Genomic DNA, 21,034 nt, shown 5'->3' with positions numbered 1-21,034 from the left:
AGGGCAACATTTGTAGTAACTGTTAAATGAGAAACTATTTTGTTCTGTAAGCCTTCATCTTAAGTGAGAATAACAGCACAATTTGAAGAGTGTAGTCAGCGTCACTGAACTGTGTATGTAGAAATTTTTGAAATGGTGTATCTTTGGCTATGTGTATTTTCACCAAAAAAAGAAAAGGTTGAGAAGTTAGAGGTTTATATGTTCTTGGGTTGTTAACCAATGTCATAAAACAACATGTGTACTTCTGTTTCATGACAAACTATTTGTTCTGTAAGCCTTCACCTGAAGTACAATAAAAAAAAAAAAAAAAAAGAAAGAAACAAACCAAACCAGTTGCCGTTGAGTCAGTTCCGGCTTATAGCGACCCTGTAGATCAGAGAACTGCACCATAGAGTTTCCAAGGAGCGCCTGGTGGATTCAAAATGCCTACCTTTTGGTTAGCATCCGTAGAACTTAACCACTACGCCACCAGGGAGTTGATCAGGGAAATGTAAATCAAAACCCAATGAGATACTACTTCACACTCACAAGGATGGCTACTAAAAAAAAAAAAAAATCAGAAAGTAAAAAGTGTTGGTGAAAATATGGAGAAATTAGAATCCTTAACAACTGCTGGTGGGAATGTAGAATGGTGCAGCTGCTGTGGAAAATGGTTTGACAGTTCCTCAAAAAGTTAAACACAATTACTGTATGACCTAGCAATTCTACTCCTAATATACCTAAAAGGCTTGAAAGCAGGGACTCAGACAGACACTTGTGTACCGATGTTCATGGCAGCACTGGAATGGCAATTTACAATAGCCAAAAGGTGGAAACAATCCAAGAGTCCATCAACAGGTGAATGGATAAGCAAAATGTATTATATTCATACAATGCATATTATTCATTTATAAAAAAGAACAAAATTGTAATACATGCTATGATATGGATGAATCTTGAAAACATGCTAAGTAAAATAAGCCAAATACAAAAGGGCAAATATTGTATGATCCCACTTACATGAATTATCTAGAATAGCAAATTCATAGAGACAAAGTAAATTACATGTTACTAGAGGTTGGGGGAGGGAGAAGGAGGAATTATTACTTAATGGGTATAGAGTTTCTGTTTGCAGTGATTAAAATGTTTTCGAAATAGATGGTGGTGATGGTTGTAATTAATGCCACTGAACTGTATACATAAAATGAATAAAATGTCAAATTTTATGTTATATTTTACCATAATAAACTGACTTTAAAAAATAATAAAAGTATCAAATATTCCACAATGTTAGATACAATAAATATCTCTGAGATTCAAGTTCTGAAATAATGTAACTTTGCAATCCTCAACACTTAAGTTCCAACTACTCATTCCCACACCTCCCCACCGTCCTTAAAGGGCAGGTGCTGTATCTGTTTTGAGAAGGGGCTGATTGGGGTCAAAGACAAATAAAAGATATAAAAAAGATCATAAAGTGAACTAATTCTTTGAAGGGTGTAACTGAGTGCTTACTGTGTAACCAGACATTGTGTAAGATACTAGGAACAAGAAGTGAAGACACAGTCTTTGTCCCGGGTATTTCATAGTTTTTAGAGAAGACAGGCACAAACTAATGACTATAGTGTGATGTTCGAGGAACATGAGTGCCACAAATGTGAGGCTTCCCTGATGAGGAATCTGAACTGGGTCTTTAGGGGAAAAAAGCAGTTCACAAGAAGGAGAAAAGCTGGTATAAAGGCTTGAAGTGTAAATAATGTAATGTTCAAGATTTATTAAAACAAATTATGAATTATTACACTGCAGAATCTCAGAGACCGCATGGTGACAAGGAGGTTGAAGAGTAATCAGAAGCTAGATCAGGAATGTCAGGCACAGAGGCTGATCTTCTATTTCCTGTAGGCCAGCAGTTTTCCAAACTGAGTTTTTTAGATCCCTAGGGTGCTTTGTTGTTGTTGTTAAAGGGTAGAATGAATATTTTATTGTCATTTATAATAAGATGGCAGTTGGGCATGTAATCTTCACACTTGATCTTTTTTATAAATAAAAAAGTGAAGTTTTAAACAGTTGATGGCTGATTACGTTCTTAGAAAACATGATTAGCTTAAGTCATTAATGGTAGCTTCCAGTTTTTCGTTATTAGTGCCAGAATATTCACACGCCTTTTGTCCCTTTTTATAAAACGGAAACATTGACATTCATTTGATGTCACTCTCTGAAGCAAAATCCTGACAGTTATCCACATCAACTTCAAGCAACACGACATTGCCATACTTTTCAGAGAGGGAGTGGTAGAGATGCTTGATCATTTTGCAGGGCCCACACCACGTGGCTGAGAAGTCAACTGCTACAAGTTTATCTCCAGCATTGTTCAAGGCTGCTTGAAAATCTTCCTTGCCCTCGATCTGCTTCACCGTTTTGGCCACTGGGTTCTGACGGTGGGGTTGACAAAGCTGCTCAAGACCATACTAACCGAAGAAGGGATAGACAGCTGGTTCCAAAAGCTCCCTCCCCCATCTCTGCATTCACCAAATAAACTCTATTTTAACTGCAAAAACTTTGGAGGAAGGGGAAGCTTCTACTGGTATAACAAGTTTGACAATGGGTATCCTTCAAAGGGTATTAAGGAGGGGTGTACAAAGTCACATTGGCATTTAAGAACCAGCACACTAGGGCATTTTGAAATGATTATCAGAAAAAATGAAAGAAAGGAGGCAGAGGGATCAATTAGGAAATTATTAATTCATGGAAAAGTGAAAAGATTCTGAAGAGTGGTAAGAAATGTAGCTATATGGATAAGCTGGATTTGGGGGTATGGGTGGAAAAGAAAGCAGTAGAAGTTCATGATGAACAAAGTTTTCAAGAAGTAGGAAGCAACTTTCGGGGAGATTTAGGGAAGGGTGTGGGTGTGTGTGTGTGTGTGCGTGCGTGCGTGCACGCGCGCACGTGGACACACACACACACACACATGCAAATGTGGATGGGGATTCAAGATCTTGAGAAGAATGGTGGCTAAGATTTTTTTTTAAGTTTCTGTAACACACCCAACAAAATTCTAGGAGAGTATGTGCCCTTGGCAGAAAATTACAAAAGTTTGATACAAACACATAAGATTAACCATATGGTCACAGATTCTCCCAGAAAATCATAACTTGTTTCATGATCGTCTCAGCTAAGACACCTCACACTGTCTGCACATTTTGAGAAAAAGGTCTGGTCAGATTAATGTCTGTAAAGATGGGTAAACATCTCTAGGCCTTTCTCTGCATTGCAGCTTTCTTGCAGAATACAAAGCGTTTTCACTAAGATTCTCACTTCTGCTTAAAATATCCTATGAGATCAATAAAGGCAACTGATACTTCACCTTTTGATTGGGAAACTGAAACCCAAGAATGGTAAAAATGACTTTCGCCGGGTACAGTCTATTTTAATATGGCTTACTTGTTCTAAACTCAAAATACAAGTCAGATGTGGGTATGCATTAATGCAAAAAATGCTATAGTGCTATTTGTGAATTTAGGGATTGCCAAAATTCTCAGCTCAGTCCCATGAGAATACCAGTGGTCTTTTAAAATTCAGACTCTTGGGACTTAGTGACTACTGAGCCTTAGCATATATACAAGACACTATATATAATAGAAGTTTTCACACAGTTCAGTCATGATTTGTATCATATTGTAGCATCTGTAATGGAGAAAGTAAAGACATGTAAAAAGACAGAACTGCAGAGCTATTATAAGCAGAAAAATATTTTCTCTTTTAAATACACTTCAACTCTTTTGATAATTATTTTATTTAAAATAAGAAAATATTAAATAACAAACAGATGGGTAGCAGAATAATAGTTTGAAGAGTTCAATTTGAAGAGCACTGCATGAGATGATCTCTAGGGTCAATTTTTGTTTAAAAAGCCTGTGACACACAAAGGATAACTTGATCTGTTTTGTCAAAACAATAACAGTGGATTTTAGTTCCTAAGAATGGTCTGTAAGGAAGCGACGTTTGCAATCTTAATTTTAAAGTCTAGGTGAAGACTTAAATTTGAGATAACAAAAGTTTTTTTTCTTCTGAAAGGCAAACAGAAAAAATATAGCATTAGAAATACTTATTCCTTTTCAAACTACTGAAGAGATAGAAAGCTGACATTTTCAGTCATAAAACATTAACAATGACTATAAATAGGAGAGGAGCCCTGGTGGCACAATGGTGAGAACTCGGTTGCTGACCAAAAGGTTGGAAGTTCGAATCTACCAGCTGCTCCTTGGAAACCCTATGGGGCAGTTCTACTCTGTCCTAAAAGGTCACTATGACTCGGAATCAACTTGGCAATGGGTTTTTTTGGTCTAAGTAGGATAAAGTTATTAATTAAGTCAAGAAGAGTGAAGCTTCTAAATAAATTAGATTTCTACCTTTCTGTTCCATGCTAGAAGGTAAAAATTCCCGTATTAATTAGAAGAATGGCTATAATATAGTGCTAATGGGCAAATCCAAAGCTTAACCCTTGTCTCCACAAGCAAGCTGGCAAAATATAAATCAATAACACTTTTTATAAATAGCATGGAGAGTTGGGAGAAAGCTCTAAATACGTGGAGACCTGGGTCTAATCTAGGCTCTGCCAATAGCTAACGACATGACCTCAGGGAAGTCACGTAACATTTCTGGGTACCCTTTTTATTCTTCCATTAAATGAGCCAGTTGGACTAGATGATGTCTGAGGGTTACTTTTTGAGAAATTATGTTACGATTCTGGTACTCAAACTGTGTATAAAAATATAAAAATTGGATACATACATTCTCATACAAAGAATTTTGGTACCATGTTAGCATTTACATGGATTTTAATGCAAAGTTTTAGAAACTTAATCCAGCCTATACGTAAAATACTAAAACAACTTACCTTCAGTAGTCTTAAGGATATCTATATTGCATTGTCGCACCCTCACTGATCTTGAATTCAAACTCTCAATATACTCTATCTTGCCTTTTTCCTTTAGTGTCAACACTTAATCGGGCATTTTAAAACTCTAAGAGCAATGTTTGACTCTTCTCCTTCACCTCCTATGTGACACTGCTAAAGACTTGAATTCATCTTGCTACTCACCTGCTTCAATCGCTCCCCACTATTTGTAGGATAACATGCAATAATCTTTATCTTAGATTTAGATTTAGGGTTTTACGAAATTTGGCCACACCTTGCTTTTCCATCTTCTCTCTCACTATTTGCCAACATGAACTCTTCACAGGGTAGGGCAGTTCCGCTCTGCCACCCTACCCTCTGACCTCTGCCCTGCCACCCCTGCCCTGAAGGCTAACATTCTTATTTCACTCCGTCTCATGCTGTTTCCCCTCCACTTCTCTCCACTGGAATGTCATTCTTTACTGTCTATCCAAATTCATCCTATCCTTCGAGGTCCACGCCACACCTGTCACCTTCCCTTATGAAGTCTCCTCTGTTTCAATCCAGACTGACTTTGCCATTACTTGAACCTCCAAAGTTCTTAACTGTAGCAGTTACTTGGGCATATGTGTAAATACTTATTGGTGGTATGTAATTAAGATGTGTAAGATTTTCTGATTCTCTTTGAGCCACTCTGTGAAAACCTTTTACTACTCTAGGTCCATACCTCCCTTTGCAAATGCTTTTCTCCACTCCTTGGAATGGTCTCCCCCACATAACTTCAGGGTTTGTTTTCAGGTTTTTACTCAAAAAATATTCTTCTCATGAGGGCTTGCTTGACTATTCCATCTTCAATTTCTATATTGCTATGCCCCCAATTTTCTTTTCCTGCTTTATTTCTTATGCTTAGCACTTTTGGGAATTCAACATATTACAAAGTTTTATTTATTTATCTTGTTTACATCTGTCTCTCTAGATTCTAAGCTCTGTAAGAAGAGATTTTTGTCTGTTTTGCTCATCATTAATGCATTCCCAGCTCTTAGAAGAGTGCTTGGTATTTGATAAGTACTCAATAAATATATTTTAACGAATTCACTATTAAAAAAATGGAAAGCAACATTAATAATAGTGTTAACAATAACAGTAATGATAATAAATACTAATGTAAAATTGGAAACTTACTATGTGTCAGGCCCTGCACATATTATCTATAAAAAAATACCGTTATTATCATCTATCATTACCTGTTTTCCTCCTTGCCAAATAAAACGAGGCTTAAAGAGATTAAGTGATTTTCTCATGAACACCGCTAATAAATATTACTGAAAATAAGGTCCTAGGCTTATCTGCTACTGGAAATAAGTCCTCAGCTTATCCAATCTGCTACCGGAAATAAGTCCTCAGCTTATCCAATTGTAAAAATCTCAATACAAAATAAGATTCCTTTTGGATAAGAGGTAATAACTTCTGAGGGACTTAGTTGTAAAATCTTCTTTCTTAGAAAAAAAACTAATATTTTAATGCCTTGTCCTCTTGTTAGTGATTTATCTTACACTTTTTCCTCAACTTTTATACTTCCTTACTTACCATCCTTCACCTCCAAGAAAAGAAGATCTCTGACTAATGTAATGACCACTAACAAGATAAAAATTCCATCTTAAAAATGCTTTCTCAATTCTCATGTAAAAGACAAGTACAGAATGAGTGGCCACAGTCCTCACAGTGCAAGATAAAACATTCATCAAGGGAGGAAGGGAAAAGCGAAGAATGCTTTATTCATAACTACCTAAGATTTTCCAGCAAGAGAGGGGAAAGAGGAAGTCTATTTTCGTGACAATGATGACTCTCAAAACATTAACATGCAAGGGGAAAATTTCATTCTGAGCGTCACTGCTGTGCTGAGCTCTCTTTCCCTCACAGTGACTTCAAATTCCCAGCGTAGAGAGGTAATCTAGGCAGAGGCACTTGCCCTGTGACTTCAAAATGGCAACGTCCAGGAATCATGGGAGTTTAACTGAGGACATACTGGAAAGAATTTCTCAGCACTGGGTCAGTCTCTAAGAAGTATCAAGTGGCAGAGTGGATACTTATATCCTCAGGCTTCTGGAGTGAGGGCAGAGATTATTGCTACACAGGCTTTTTAGAAGATTTGTTATGTGAATGCACAAACAAGACACAGTGAACCTGAAGCTGAGTGACCTGCTAAAAGAGGTATAGAAGAAAGAAAATACCTAATTCTTCTTGTCCTCTGCTCAACACTCCATTTTCTTTCTTGTAATGTCCCTACAGTTTTAATTGGTTTATGGTACAAACATAGGTAAGATAGTAAATTTGTTCTAGTCTTCATTATAAGTATTTTGGAATACAAACACATCAGTTTTCTACTTCTATCTATACATCCATATAAACTATAATAGCCTGATAAATAACCCTTATGTTGTTACACTCGCTAGCAGGTCAATGGCATTTAGAGCAAATTAAAAGCCAAGTCTGGGAGGTGAGAGAGAGAACAGGCAGGAAGAAACAAGAATTATCCCATAACTTGGAAACTTTATTAGACCAACTATAAGAAAATGATGAAAAAAGAATTTGGTATATCCCCCTCTGTGTCTTTATTTGTTTTTGCAGAAATCATGGAAGGAATGACACAGGCACTCCTAAAGCACGCTGTTCCATGCTTCAGGTCTCAGCTAGCTCCATGGGGCCAAACTGTCGTGAGGCCTGGCAGCTATGCCTGGTGAACACTCACTTTTCAGACCTGCAAAGAGCCACAAATACCACATTTTTGGTCCTTAACAAGATTGAGACAGAAATGGCCATGTTGTTGTTGCTAAGTGCTGTCGAGTTGATTCCAACTCATAGCGACCCTATAGAACAGAGTAGAACTGCCCCATAGGATTTCCAAGGAGTGGCTGGTGGATTTGAACTGCGGACCTTTTGGTTACCAGCCATAGCTCTTAACCACTGAGCCACCAGGGCTCCATAGGTGAGATAAAAATAGAGGAGAGCAATGTTGTGACAAGTGGTTATAGATAACCATATTTCTCCACGCGTAGCTATACTTGAATAGTTCTTATCTCTCTTTTTAAAATGCGTAGACATGGAGAATATGATGAAAACTGCCCCTTTCCCCAGAAAAATATGCATACACATACAAGTGAGCACATGATTTTAGGGGATTCATAGAGCTTAAAAGCCAAGTGTCGTAAGCATAGATAAAGGTATTTGAGAGAGTGCTGAGTAACTTAAGAGCTGAAGGTTGGAAAAGAGGTTGACTTTTAAATTGGGAGTAAACTTATACTCCTCACAAACAAGCCATGCTTTTGTAAACTTCTCATCCCTCTGTCTTACCAGCAGCTCTGTCCCTCACTGCTCCTCCTGGATCATGGCCTCTTGGCTGTTGCTGAGCCCATCTCCTGCTTCCAAGTGTGGCAACGCAACAAGAACAAGGGCAAGTAGACAATCTTGAGAGGGTCTGCTGCTGAAAGTTTGCTAGCCTGGAAAAGACACAGAGTTTGAATATTTTTAAGTTCGCAAAAGGAACAAGGCTTATGCATTTGGTATGAAAGCTATTATGCAGAAAGCTATTACTGGTAAGCTATTTTGTTAGCTATTAAACAATTCAGGGTTAGCAAATCTTTCTCAAAGCACTGATGCTCCCAAATGTACCATAATAACATTGTCTAACATTTGTAGAGCTCTTTGCAAGGGACAAAACATCTTTACCTACATCAGCAGTCTCCACGTCTTGCTTGTGATGATCAGTTAGACTAGGGAAACACTGGCTTATATTACTTCATCTGTTGAATCCAGTGGTTCACAACCTTGGTTGTAACAGTATTATCCAGGTGTGAAGCTTGAGCATCACCCTCAGAGATTCTGATCTGTTGGGCTAAGATGAAGCCTAACCATCAGCATTTTTACTTATTACCCAGGTGATTCTAAGGTACAGCCAGGATTGAGAATCATGAGTTTAAAGCCTTTGTGGTTGTTGAGATTTAGCACTAGCAACTCATAAATATCAGTTGCTGTTGAGCCCATTCCAATTCACGGCAACCCCATATGTGTCAGAGTAGAACTTGTTTCATAGGGTTTTCAATGGCTGATTCTTGGGAAGTAGATTTCCAGGGCTTTCTTCTGAGGCACCTGTGGGTGGACTTGAACCTCCAACCTTTTGGTTAGCAGCAGAGTGGGTTAACCATCTGCACCATCCAGGGACTCCAACTTATTAATAGCAAATGATTGTTCAGTATATGCAATGTCAAGGCGGTGTTGAAATGCTATGGTTATAATTAAAGCTTAGGGGCTTTAATTTAGCTGGAGAGACTGTACGTATACTTTCAAAAAGATCATCTAATAAGACACATACTTTAAAATATAATCCTATAAAGGAGCATTAAAATTGGAGACGCAGATTTGAGCCAGAATGTAGAGAGTGTTGGTAAAAGGTTAAAGGAGTTGAGGCTGTATCTGGAATGGTATTGGGAGCTGTTAAAGGCTCACGTTCCAGAGAAAGAGCAATAACATTTACTGGGTATTTAGTAAATGCCACAGGGCCCTGACGGTGCAGTGGTTAAAAGCGCTCAGCTGTTACCCAAAAGGTCGGCAGTTCAAATCCACCAGCTGCTCCTTGGAAACCCTATGGGGCAATTCTACTCAGTCCTATAAGGTTGCTGTCTTAGTTATCTAGCGATGCTGTAACAGAAATACCATAAGTGGATGGCTTTAACAAAGAGAAATTTATTTTCTCACAGTCTAGTAGGCTAAAAGTCCAAATTCAAGGCGTCAGCTCCGGGGGAAGGCTTTCTCTCTCTGTCAGCTCTGGGGGAAGGTCCTTGTCATCAATCTTCCCCTGGACTAGGAGCTTCTCCACACAGGAACCCTGGGTCCAAAGGACACACTCTGCTCTTGGCGCTGCTTTTTTGTTGGTATGAGGTCCCTAACTCTCTGCTTGCTTCCATTTCACCCCAGGGAAACTCCCTTTACATTGGATCAGGGATGTGACCTGAGCAAGGGTGTTACATCCCACCCTAATCCTCTTTAACCGCAGGAAGAGATTATGATTTACAACACAGAGGAAAATCACAAAATGGAGGACAACCACACAATACTGGAAATCGTGGCCTAACCAAGTTGATACATATTTTGGGGGGACACAAGTCAATCCATGACAGTTACTATGAGTCATGATCGACTTGATGGCAACCTTTTTTTTTTTTTTTAATGCTAGATGCACTACATATGTTATGTCATTTAATGTTGACAAACATCTGGTGAGGTAGGTATTACTATCCCTATTTTACATATCAAGTCACTTAATTCTCCCATAGTTACATAGCTAGAAATAGTTAACTGAGATTGGGACATGCTGTTTCTTTAGAAGCATGGCAGCATAAATTTCACGTTCTAAGATACAGTTTTGTTTTTTCTTTAATTGAGATATAATTCAGACATACAACATTCACCCTGTTGGTTTTTAGTATATTTCAAGATTGTGCCACCAAGATTGCTATCTAATTCCAGAATATTTTCATCACCCCCAGATGAAATCCAGTATCCATTAGCATTTAGTCCCCATGCTTGCCCTCCTCCAACCCTTGAAAACTATTTGACTTTCTGTCTTTATCGATTTGCCTATTCTGAACATTTAATATAAATGGAATTATACAGTATTTCCCCTTCTGTGTCTGGCTTTTTTCACATAGCATAATGTTTTTAAGATTCACTGATATTGTAACATGTTTCAGTACTTCATTGTTTTTTTGTGGCTGAGCAATATTCCATTGCATAAATAGACCACATTTTCTTTATCCATTCATCAGTTGATGGGCATTTGGACTGCTTCTACGTTTTGGTTATTATGAATAATGCTACTATGAACATTCATGTACATGTTTTTGTGTGGAGATCTGTTCTAAGTTATCTTGGATATACATCTAGGAGTACAGCTTCTAGGTCACAGGGTAACTCTATGTTTAACATTTTGAGGAACTGCCAAATTGTTTTCCAAAGTGACTACACAATTTCACATTCCCATCAGCAACACATGTGGGTTCCAATTTCTCCACATCCTCACCAACGCTTGTTATTATTGTCTGCTGTTTTGATTATAGCCATCTTAGTAGGTGTGAAGTGGTAGAAGATTTAAATTTTATAAATTATCATACACAAGATAGTGGCTTATTGCAGTACTTCAGGTATAAAGTGGTAAGCGTCTGAGCAAGAAAATGGCAGAGAAAACACAAACAAAATTATCAAGTGGAGAAACATAACTGATTAAGAAGTGAACAGAATTTAGCAACATCCTAGATGTAAAGAGGAAGAAGAAACAAAGTGATGAGAATGGTTGCCTGGAAGAAGGATGGTATTTATTAGAGAAATAGATAATTCCAGAAAGGAATCTGAAATAACTAAATAAATTCTTGACATAAGGTATTTGAGGAAATCTATGTATTCAAATAAATAATCATCAGGCAGGTGGATATTTGGCACTGAAGTTCAGGAGGTCAGGGCTGGAGATACTAAATATCTCACTGTTTTAGAAATGATCAAAGAAGTATTGCTAAGATTGGAAGAGGGGCATTCCCTGCATATGCTTCGACTCCTAAGGCTGGGTTTAGCAACTCAGTGCATCAAACATTGAGGAAGACAGAGCAGCTTTTTCCTTTTCTGCTTAAAACAGTAAATCAGAACTTAAACAGTAAAAATAATAAATTCATTAAACTTGAATCAGAACTCTAGCAGTAACTCCCTTGGATTGGTATCAGATTTTTATCTCTACTTCTCTACATGCAGACCAGCAGTGTCCTTGGCTTGTGGAATAGTGAGAGCAGACTTGTGGGACTGGCCTCTAAGGGCTGGCACAAGACTGGGAGTCCTAGAGGACTGAGTGTCACTACAAGCTGTTATCTGGTTGGCCGGGAACCAAGCTGGCAAACCATCAAGGAGAAACATGAAGTTCCAGTTTTCTACGCATAAAACAGTCCCTCAGTAAAAAGAGGCTATCCCAAACAAATAGAATATATACCCTCAAAAGACCATAGTCTCTTGTATAGAAACAGTGCCTCAAAGGTCAGTAAGCCTGGCTTTGTTCAGCCTTGGAAAGTCTTCAATATGATAACGTTCAAGGATGAACACAATAATGACTAATGTGCTTGGGTGGTTTGGAAAGAGAAGCTTAATGACACTATTTAGGATGCTCAAGGAAATATTCTCAAAGAAAATGCAAAACATTATCAGTCAGCTTATACATGGAGCTCTCCCCTTCTGATATATTAAGTGTTAAAAAAAAAAAAACCCTTAGAAAGCAAAACCGACTGAACACACGAAAGGGAACTGGTGAAGTCAGAGCCATGGTGAGAAAAAAAGAGATTTAAGAGTGAAGGACTATGAGCACATTCTAAATACTCTCACTCCTACACACATGACTACCTTTTTAATTGAATGAATAAACTGCATAGTCAAAGTAGTATTCTTTCTGAGGATAATGTGGTTTTAGACAGATTTCTTTTAGTTTCCCTAAATAGAAGCCTACTTGAGTAACTTTCGTCTTTATCAACTATTCACTATGTTTTAAAAACTAATGATACCTACTTTCTGCAGTATTTTCCAGAATGTAGATGAGCAAATAATAGTAGCTAGAATTTATTGAATGGATACTAAGTCATTGCATCTTCACAATACCATCAGCTATGTACCTTCTCATACACTTTGTAGGTGGCTGGGTAGTCAGAGCCTGTGTTCTTATCCACCATGCCTCATGACCTTCTTTGGTTCGTAGGAGATGCAATGAGGAAAACATCTCATTTGGGTGAAAGGTACATCATGCAATATTTCAAACCAGAGAAGCTGACATTTTTCTCTCTCAAAAAAATAATCTTTTCTCTACAAATCACTCACTCTATTAACATGTATATGTCAACACAAGCCATATACCTCGTATAGAAATTTTTGGAGTATGTTTATCCTGCTGGATTTAGTCCTTCCTTTCCCCTTTGTGCTATTAGTCCACCCTCATTGCATGTTGCTTCAAACCTTACCAGTAATAGGTGTTTCCTTCCTGTTTTAATGCTGCCTAGGCGGCTTCCTCTCTTGATGCAATCCTCCTCCAGGTCTGTCATGGATTGAATTATGCCCCCCCAAAACATGTGTGTATCAATTTGGGTAGGCCATGATTCCCAGTATTGTGTGGTTGTCCTCCATTCTGTAATTGTAATTTTATGTTAAAGAGGATTAGGGTGGGATTGCTTAATACCACCCTTACCCAGGTCACATCCCTCATCCAATGTAAAGGGAGTTTCCCTAGGGTGTGGCCTGCACCACCTTTTATCTTACAAGAGATAAAAGAAAAGGGAAGCAAGTAGAGAACTGGGGACCTCATACCACCAAGAAAGCAGTGCCAGGAGCAGAGCACATACTTTGGATCCAGGGTCCCTGCGTGGAGAAGCTCCTAGTCCAGGGGAAGATTGATAAGAAGGCTGACAGAGAGAGAAAGCCTTCTCCTGAAGCTCACACCCTGAATGTGGACTTTTAGCCTGCTTTACTGTGAGGAAATATAGCCTGCTTTACTGTGAGGAAATAAATTTCTCTTTGTTAAAGCCATCCACTTGTGGTATTTCTATTACAGCAGCACTAGATGACTAAGAGAAGGTCTAAATGGGGTCAGAATGGAGTTCACTGAACAGCCAGTTACTGACCTCAGCAAGATATAACCACAAAATAGATCTCCTCCCCCTATACACAACACATACACCTTTCTGCAAGTAAATGATCCCAACTGTACGATGCCCAATGGGAAGTGCTATTTCAGAATATTAGCTACTTGGCAGCAATGGCTATCCTACTGTTAAAAAATAAATAAAATCATTAGTTGTTAAAGCTCTAAGAAGAAAACTAGAGAAAGAGCTTATATATATTTACTTCCTAGAGCCCTGGTGGCATAGTGGTTAAGAGCTCCACTGTTAACCAAAAAGCTGGCAGTTCGAATCCACCAGGCGCTCCTTGGAAACCCTATGGGGCAGGTCTGCTCTGTCCTATAGGGTCGCTATGAGTCAGAATTGACTCAACGGCAATGGGTTTTTTGTCTGTTTGTTTTCGTTTTTTTGGTACTTCTAAGTGGTTAAGAGTTATGGTGATCTATAGCTGCTAGCCAAAAAGCTGAGCAGTTCAAATCCACCTGCCACTCCTTGGAAACTCTTTGGGGTAGTTCTACTCTGTCCTATAGGGTCGCTATGAGTTGAAATCAACTCAGTGGCAACGGGTTTGGTTTTTTTTTTTTTTTTTGGTTTTAACATAGACCCAGTGGTGACTCCCAAGAAAGAATTCATTAAGTGTTTACAGAACAAATTCCACTGAGTAAAAAACAAATACACACCCCATAAGGTTATTCCTAATCATCAGCCTTTATGGAACTACAATTGCCAAACAAAGCTGAGGTATTAACTAGCAGTTATAAACCGTGTGACATAGTATTTCCAAAGCACAAAGAGAATTTTAAGAACCCAACACAGGACTGTAGAGGTATGGGTACAGATTCCCTTGACATTGTGTGAAGATTATCAGATCAATTTATATTACTTTTAGAAAAAAAAAATAATATGAGGTATTAAATATTTTTATAAAACAAGATGAAAAACCCACATTAGAAGAGAACACTGAGTAAAAGGTCAAGCAGAAAAAGCATATACAGATTCTCTGCATCTGAAACAAGTATTTCTTTGACACTTGTGACACTTGCTAATACTTGACCTCTTTGGTCAGAGACTGGGCTAGTGTAAACCAATGGAGGGTATCCCTAAAATCTTAATCTGGAAAGCCAGGAAGGATATGGTTTATTTTTTATTTCCTAAAATAGAAAATATAATTCTCTACGACAGAATTGCCATTTCTAACTTCCAGGCATCATGGAGAGCTCCTCTAGAAATTCTGTGCAGTGGCGTGAAGGAAAAGGGTAAATGGGGGAAAGGGATAAAGAAAGAGAGAGTGTTCATTGATTTTAATGATTCATCTGTCAATTCCGTGTTCCTCCTGAGAACTTTAAGCTTTGGCATTTCTATTCATACACATGACTGTGGGACAATGATTCCAGTGGGAGCTTGGTTTTGAGCTTAACCAGAGAAGAAATTTCTCTCCCATAACTCCATAGACAAACTGAAGTGGGCTGGCAGAAGGGATCAACACACCACCACCAGTTGGTAGCAAGTCAATTCTGACTCATGGTGACCCCATCCATGCATGTCAGAATAGAACTGTGCTCCATAGAGTTTTCAACAGCTGATTTTTTGGAAGTAGATAGCCAGGTCTTTCTTCTGAGGCACCTCTGGGTGGACTTGAACCTCCAACCTTTTGGTTAGTAGCTGAATGTGTTAACCATTTGCACCACCAAAATATGAATCAAACTGAGGTTCTAATTCTGACTTCAGTACTCCTTAATTTCATGATCTTGAGTCAATCACTTAAGGAAACTGAGGGCTAAAGAAGTCTGTAAAATGTTGAATTGGATTATCTCTGTTCCAACCCAGCTTTGAAACTTTATGACTCTATGGCTTAGACACTGTCTAATTTGATATAGATAGAACAAATACATATATATTTAAAAAAGGCATTGCACAAATGTATAGGGTGTATAAGCATTGACAGAATTATACTGGTACAATTATCCCAATTTAAATACACATATATTAAAACTTAACAGTGACTAATCTTTAAATTGCAATATATAACTGTAATCGATAGTCACAGTAGTTAATTACTGTTTCTAAAGACATTTTTAAAAAGTATGTTCTATTTAGATTTGGCATTTTCATACTATAAAGCAATGTAATGGATTCTTCAGCATAATGAGGCATGGTTCATTTAGACTGAATTGCTAATTATATTCATTTATAACAGCCATAGATTAAGGATCAATAACCTGATAAACTGTAAATTCTTTTTAAAATTTGAAATCTACAGCATGAACATAGATATTAAAAAATGAATTCATTTTCCTACTTTTTAAGGAAAAAATATAAGTTTAAATTGAACTCACCATCTCACTTCCTTAAAGACAGATGGGAAGTAAAATGATGAAATTTTAAATTATTTATTATATATTATAAATTCTTCATAGCCCAGAGAATATATCCACGCAAGGATATTGTAAGTCATATGAGCTATATGAGCTAAGGCTTAGAACCATTACTATCATCAATACAAACAACAAAGGATCAATGAGAAAAATTCCAATGTTTGATGAGATAGCAAACTGCATATAAAATAGAATTGTTACTATAGTGTAAACTTGCTGACATTTGATCTGTCATCATTTTAAAATGCAGCACTACTCAGTAACAACACTGCCTACATGTTTCATTCTAAACATTTAAAAAAGGAAGTTTCATCAAATCTTATTTCCCTTAAAAAGACAAAGAAGTTAGAGTGAAGAACTCTATAAATTTCTCAAACATTCTAATTTTACCTAGTCCATTAAAAAGGAATGTTTCGACTGGACTAAACCAAAAGCTAAGAAGATTCCTGAACACAAGTAAACACTGAAGGACAGAAGAGCTGGGACTGGGGTCTGGGGACCATGGTTTCAGGGGACATCTAGGTCAAGAATAAAAATTTCTTTTAAGAAGAGAGAAGGAATGTCTACACTGAAAAATTTCAAAGCATATAGGAAAACTCTGGAGTTATGTTTACATCGATTGTTAACAACATTTATGCATTTTAAAAATTGAAAGTGTCATTAACGTGGCATAAAACACTTCCAAAATAAAGCGTTCTTAGAAACAGTTTAGTAAACATCAAGTTAAGACAAATAACGATTCTCTTGCCATACACAGGAGTGATAATCAAAATATTTAACCATTGGTATAGCATGGCATGTGTCACAGTGCTGAGGGAGGGTCCCAGAGGCCTCCTACAGTGTCAGGTATTATTTTAGCTGCAGGATTGCAGGGGACGTCCAGGGAGTCACAAGCAAGAAGCAGTGGTAGCTTAGGGTAGCAGAATTCACCAGCTACCTTGGAAGTATTTCAGTAACCACCAGCACAGTCACACTCATGTGCACCTGCTGCGTAACGGCTCTGGCTATTTGTATGATTCTTAAATAAGAACTTTAAAAAAGGTATTAAACAACCGTGGAAAGTCTTTGCAAATCTACCACTTGCTATTGGAAAGTGTGTAATGTTTAACTTTGGCAGTAACTAGAAAGCAACATGATGGGGGAAATTTGGTAGAAGAAATGCAAATTTGAAGATGAAAAAATCTGAATACTTCAAAACTTATATAATGTTTTTACAAGATTATTGAATTACATAAAAAATGAAAATACTAGGTTAAACTTCATATAATGCCCAGGACAGCAGAATATATGTATATAACCCTAAGTAAAAAAGACATTTATGTAAAAAGCTATAAATTCTATCACACAAGACTAATAATCTTATATAAATGAATAATACAAATGAATATTTTTATAACAAGAGTTTGGCATAATATTATAAAAAAATAATCATTTTCATAAGTTAAAATTTTGTATATTAAATTTATTGGAAATGGGTACAACTATTGTTAATTAGAAGTTAATTTCTCATGATTTACAGAGTGACATGTCAGTCACAATGTTGAAGAAATTGAAGCATAATTAAAAACATATATTTAGTGCCTGTTATGGACTGAGCTGTGTCCCCCCAACATATGTGTCATAAATCCTAACCTAACCAAAAAGTCAGCAGTTTGAATCCACCAGCCACTCCCTGAAAACCTGATGGGGCAGTTTTACTCTGTCCTGAAGGGTCACTTATGATTCAGAGTCCATTCAATGGATTTTTTTGTTTTTGCCTGTGGTTATAATACCATATGGGAATAAACTTTGTTACATTAATGAGGCAAGATTAGTGTAGAGTGTGTCTTGAGTTAATCTCTTACAAAAGATAAAAAGAGCAGATTAGGCATAGATGGCTGCAGGGACACACCAAGCCCCATGAAGATCCCTTAGAAGCAGAAGCTTGGAAGATTCAAGGAACTTCCTCCAGAGCCAACAGATAAAGCTTTCCTCTAGAGTTGGCACCCTGAATTTAAACTTCTAGCCCCCTAAACTGTGAGAAAATGTTTGTTAAAGCCACCCACTTGTATTTCTGGTATAGCAGCACTAGATAACTAAGACAGTGCCATTTTACAGAAATTGAGGGAGATGGTATATATGGAACTACACATTAAAAAAATGTTTTAAATCATTTTTTATTTGCCATATCTTCTAGGTGGGATATACACATCTAAAGAGAACAGGCATTTGTCATTGTTGATTTTTCTCTTGTTGGAAGGGATTAAAGTCACCTAGCAACCTCTGTGTTGTAGAAACCAAAATAAAAAGTCGGTTGTCTACCACCAGTTATTCTAAAATAGAAGAGTACAAAGAAATAGAAAAGTGCTATTTGTGCTATCGAGTTTTGATATACATTATTTATCACATGAGAAAGCAAACATAATCAAGAAATTCCCTGGAAAAGGAAACTATTCTAAAAGTATATAATTGTGATTGAGTTTACAAATCACCATCACCATGACCATAGCCACACACACATAAATGTACACACACACACACACACACACACACTCACCAAAAATATAAAATAACAAAAGACTTGGCCAAAAAGTATATATAGATCATTGCTTGGGTGTGAGGGGAATGAATGCTGGAAACTTTAAGGGTTTTAAAATATGCTAGGTATAAATAGAAATGAGCATAATGATTTATAGAATCACAAACTTTTTTTTAAAATTTTTTATTGTAGTTTAAGTTTACAATCCAAGTTAGTCTCTCATACAAAAATTTATACGTACTTTTTTTTATGTCTCCTATAAAAAAGTTTATACATACATTGTTATGGGACCCTAATTGCTCTCCCTGTACTGTGACAGCACACTCTCCCTTTCCAGCCGATTCCCCATGTCCATTCAGTCAGCTCCTAGCCCTCTCTGCCTTCCCATCTCACCTCCAGACAGAAGCTGCCCGTTTAGTCTCTTGTATCTCCTTGACCTAAGAGACACACTCCTCACGAGTATCACTGTCTGTCCCACAGTCCAGTCCAATCCCTATCTGAAGAGTTGGCCCTGGAAACTGTTTTAGTTCTGGGCTGATAGAGAATCCAAGGGACATGCTTTCTGGGGTTCCTCCAGGCTCAGTCAGACCATTAAGTCTGGTCTTACTAGAATTTGAGTTCTGCACCCCACCTTTCTCCTGCTTCATCAAGGACTCTCTGTTGTGTTCCCTATCAGGGCGGTCATTGGTGGTAGCCGGGCACCATCCAGTTCTTCTGGTCTCAGGCTGATGAAGTCTCCGGTTTATGTGGCCCTTTCTGTCTCTTGGGCTAATACTTTCCTTGTATCTTTGGTGTTCTTCATTCTCCTTTACTCCAGGTGGTTGGGACCAATTGATGCATCTTAGATGGCCACTTGCACCAAAGTAGGTTGCAGAACATTTTCTTTATAAGCTTTGTTATGCCAGTTGACCAAGATGTCCCCTGAAAGCATGGTCCCCAGACCCCTACCCATGCTACTCTGTCCCTGAAAGTGTTTGATTGTATTCAGGAAACTAGTTAGCTTTAATTTAGTTTAGTTGTACTTACTTCCCTTGTCATGTGTGCTGTCCTTCCCTTCACCTAAGATAATTCTTATCTACTGTCTAGTTAGTAAATAACCCTCACCCTGCCTCCCTCATAACCATCAAAGAATGTTGTCTTCTGTGTTTAAACCTTTTCTTGAGTTCTTATAATAGTGGTCTTATACAATATTTGTCCTTCTGTGACTGACTAAATTCACTCAGCATAATGCCCTCCAGATTCCTCCATGTTATAAGTTGTTTCATGGCTTCATCATTGTTCTTTATCGTTGCGTAGTATTCCATTGTGTTGATATACCATAATTTGTTTATCCATTTGTCCGTTAATGGGCACGTAGGTTGTTTCCATCTTTTTGCTACTGTGAACAGTGGTGCAATGAACTTGGGTGTGCATATATCTATTCATGTGATGGCTCTTGTTTCTCTAGGATATATTCCAAGGAGTGGTATAGCTGGATCGTATGGTACTTCTATTTCTAGCTTTTTAAGGAAGCGCCAAATCGATTTCCATTTTACATTCCCACCAACAGTGTATAAGTGTTCCAGTCTCTCCACAAAACCTCTCCAGCATTTATTATTTTGTGTTTTATGGATTAATGCTAGCCTTGTTGGGGTGAGATGATATCTCATTATAGTTTTGATCTGCATTTCTCTAATGGCTAATGATCATGAGCACTTCTTCATATGTCTGTTAGCCGCCTGAATATCTTCTTTGGTGAAGTGCCTGTTAATAATCCTTTGCCCATTTTTTAATTGGGTTATTTGTCTTTTTGTTGTTGAGGTTTTGCAGTGTATTATAGATTTTAGAGATTAGACGCTGATGGGATTTGTCATAGCCAAAATTTTTTTCCCAGTTTGTAGGTTGTCTTTTTACTCTTTTGCTAAAGTCTTTTGATGAGCATGTGTTTGATTTTTAGGAGCTCCCATTTATCTGGACTCTTCTGGTGCTTGTGCATTGTTACTTATGGTTCATATTGTGTTCATGCCATGTATCAGGGCTCCTAGCATTGTCCCTATTTTTTCTTCCATGATCTTTATCATTTTCGATTTTATATGTAAGTCTTTGATCCATTTTGAGTTAGTTTTTGTACATGGTGTGAGATATGGGTCTTGTTCCAGTTTTTTGCAGATGGATATCCAGTTATGCCAGCATCATTTGTTAAAGAGACTGTCTTTTCCCCAATTAACGGACTTTGGGCCTTTGTCAAATATCAGCTGCTCATAGGTGGATGAATTTATGTCTGGACTCTCAATTCTGTTCCATTGATCTATGTATCTGTTGTACCAGTACCCAGCCTGTTCTTACTATTGTGATGGTATAATAGGTTTGAAAATCAGGTAGTGTGAGGCATCCCACTTTGTTCTTCTTCTTGAGTAATGCTTTATTTATTTGGGGCCTCTTCCCTTTCCATATGAAGTTGGTGATTTGTTTCTTCATCTCATTAAAAAATGCTGGTGGAATTTGGATCGGGATTGCATTGTATCTGTAGATCGCATTGGGTAGAATTGACCTTTTCACAATGTTGAGTCTACTTATCCACGAGCAAAGTATG

The 21,034-nt window shown here is 37.6% G+C and overlaps 1 protein-coding gene and 1 pseudogene across 1 annotated transcript in view; both read right to left on the bottom strand.

Annotated features, from left to right (window-relative positions):
• TET2 (tet methylcytosine dioxygenase 2) overlaps positions 1-21,034 on the bottom strand; it is a 139,070-nt gene that overhangs the window by 88,717 nt on the left and 29,319 nt on the right. Inside the window, exon 2 of the mRNA XM_004380202.2 lies at positions 8,228-8,373. The gene's annotated coding sequence lies outside the window, so the exon portion shown is untranslated. The remainder of the gene's footprint in view (positions 1-8,227; positions 8,374-21,034) is intronic.
• Positions 2,020-12,630, bottom strand: LOC105756485 (thioredoxin pseudogene; annotated as a pseudogene).

This window comes from Trichechus manatus, unplaced genomic scaffold (assembly GCF_000243295.1).
Source record: "Trichechus manatus latirostris isolate Lorelei unplaced genomic scaffold, TriManLat1.0 scaffold00071, whole genome shotgun sequence".
NCBI lineage: Eukaryota > Metazoa > Chordata > Mammalia > Sirenia > Trichechidae > Trichechus > Trichechus manatus.
This window is presented reverse-complemented; position numbering and strand designations above follow the sequence as displayed.